This window comes from Esox lucius, chromosome 20 (genome assembly GCF_011004845.1).
Source record: "Esox lucius isolate fEsoLuc1 chromosome 20, fEsoLuc1.pri, whole genome shotgun sequence".
Classification (NCBI taxonomy): domain Eukaryota; kingdom Metazoa; phylum Chordata; class Actinopteri; order Esociformes; family Esocidae; genus Esox; species Esox lucius.
The window spans coordinates 11,424,189-11,426,278 of record NC_047588.1 but is presented as its reverse complement, the minus strand read 5'-3'; the positions used below and the strand labels follow the sequence as shown (position 1 = coordinate 11,426,278).

The window sequence follows — 2,090 nt, the reverse complement described above, 5'->3', positions numbered from 1 at the left end:
GTTTCAAAGCACACTGAGCTTACCTGTGGTACGTTTTGTTAATGCAAACATCCTGATTGGTTGTTGAATAACTATGATTGTTAGTTTACACCATGACAATTGTTTGTTGAGTGTTAGAATTGCAATTATTTGAATTTGGGTTGTAAAAGGCAGTGTTTTTATTAGTACAATAGTTTTTTTAATGAAAGACATTTGTGGCCTGATATATGTCAGATATTGTTTTTTATGCAGTAACAGGTGAAGATCTTAACTGTCGCATGCTACCTTCCCAAGGTTATGTGGTGCTTATTCCTGATGGTTTCTGCCCTCAGATACTGAGGTCTCCAGGGATGAGGTGAATAGTGCTTATGGTTGGGGTAGATGGTCTTCCACGTTTTGGACACAATTATATTACTAGTTCCTTGCTATACATCACAATATATGTCAAATCAAAACCTTGCAAAAGAAGGGGTTGTTATTCCATTTGAGGGAATATAATTATGTCCCTTTGACAGAAGCATGTATACTGTAATGGCTCACTCTCTCATGTGGGGTTTTCCCAGGTCAGATAAAGGGCTGTGCAGCCAGCCTTACAAAAACAGTTTATTAACAACTCATGCTAAATATTTACACTTCTACAATAAAACGTAGGAAATCTGAAGAATTTCTAATGTGCTATTGGTATTATGAAATACATTATTAAAGAAATGGGCATGTTTGATAATACTTTGTACTCCCCCAGCAAACACAGCAATGTTGTGTTACCTGAATGAAGTGCAGCTGTGAACTTGATTTGTTTTGGGGAATTATTGAAATTTGCTTAAAATCTGGTATTGTCAAATAGGCTATACATCAAACAACTATCACATTTTTTTTTGTGAATGTTCTTCAGTGACCTAGGGATCAGGATTGCACAACAATGACTGGAGTTTATATAAATACCAATGCAACACAGTTTGAACCTCAGAACAGGAAAGTCCTTCTATTGCTGACAGCAAAAGGACAACTAACTCATTTTGGGCTCATCTTCTGTATTCAGTATTGTCCATTGGAAAATAATTTACAACCTGGCACAGAATAGAACAATTGCCCAAAATCTTCACTTTTCTACCAAACAAACAATGAAGGGCTTCAGTGTTGCAGTTACAGTGGTGGTGGTTGTAGTATGCATCTGCATCCATGAAAGCACAGCTGAGGTAAGTCTAACCACCAAACACCAACCCTTCATTTGTGAAATATTATGTTCTTTCTGTACTCAGTGTTCATTGATTTTAGAGGTTGGTCTTGAGATATTTGTCATATCTTTGCATGTGTGACCTGAGGAGGGACCTTTTTACGATCAGCGTGTGGAACTGGAAGAAGACGGCAGCGGATTCATGGATGAGCACGTATGTTCAATCCAGTGAATTAATAACACTAATTACCTTCAGCAAATTTAAATCTAAGTGGTTGCGCTTCCCCCATAGAATAGCAAGAGCGCACTAGTGTTGCCTGTTACCTTTTGATTGTGAATTGTTAGGGAGGGCTACAGGGTGTGCTGTGTGCTTTGTGGTTTTGAAGTGGGGATTTCAATGATAATACTCACGTGTTTTTCCTTCCATTTTGGATTAAGGTGGATCCGAGAATCCAGCGTTCAAGCAAAAGTTGCTCTTGGTGCTGGAACTGCTGCCACAAAAAGGGGTGGACTTACTGTTGCAATAAATGAGTACATCACCAGGACCAAAACCATCCTATTGAATCAATGCCACTTTCCACTCTTTCCTATGTAGCTATGATAATGATTTGTTCAATCCCCATTAACAATGCTTTTTCTGCAATTCATTCTGCAATTCAATAAATTCTTTGAATAACAAATGTGGTTGATCCTGAATTTGTACATTTGTGCCTTGTAGCTAATTGTTTTCTAGCAGCCAGATCTTCATTCATATTAGCCATGTGGTTAGTGACCCAGGGAAATAATCTACATGGAGTTTTAAACAAATAATCCAATACACACACGCATGCATACATGTCCAAGGGGCCAATAAAGCAGCCTGTTATTTCAGATCCCCAAGAAACCGCTCCGGCACCCCGTACTGATTTGGGGGCGGAGCGTCCCCTCACTCCGGCAC

At 39.0% G+C, this 2,090-nt stretch overlaps 1 long non-coding RNA gene across 1 annotated transcript; it reads left to right on the top strand.

Annotated features, from left to right (window-relative positions):
- The first annotated feature begins 942 nt into the window (after positions 1-942).
- LOC105027354 lies at positions 943-1,833 on the top strand. The gene is made up of 3 exons (XR_829283.3): positions 943-1,175; positions 1,302-1,367; positions 1,592-1,833. It is a non-coding gene; the product is annotated as an uncharacterized LOC105027354 (long non-coding RNA).
- Positions 1,834-2,090: the final 257 nt, after the last annotated feature.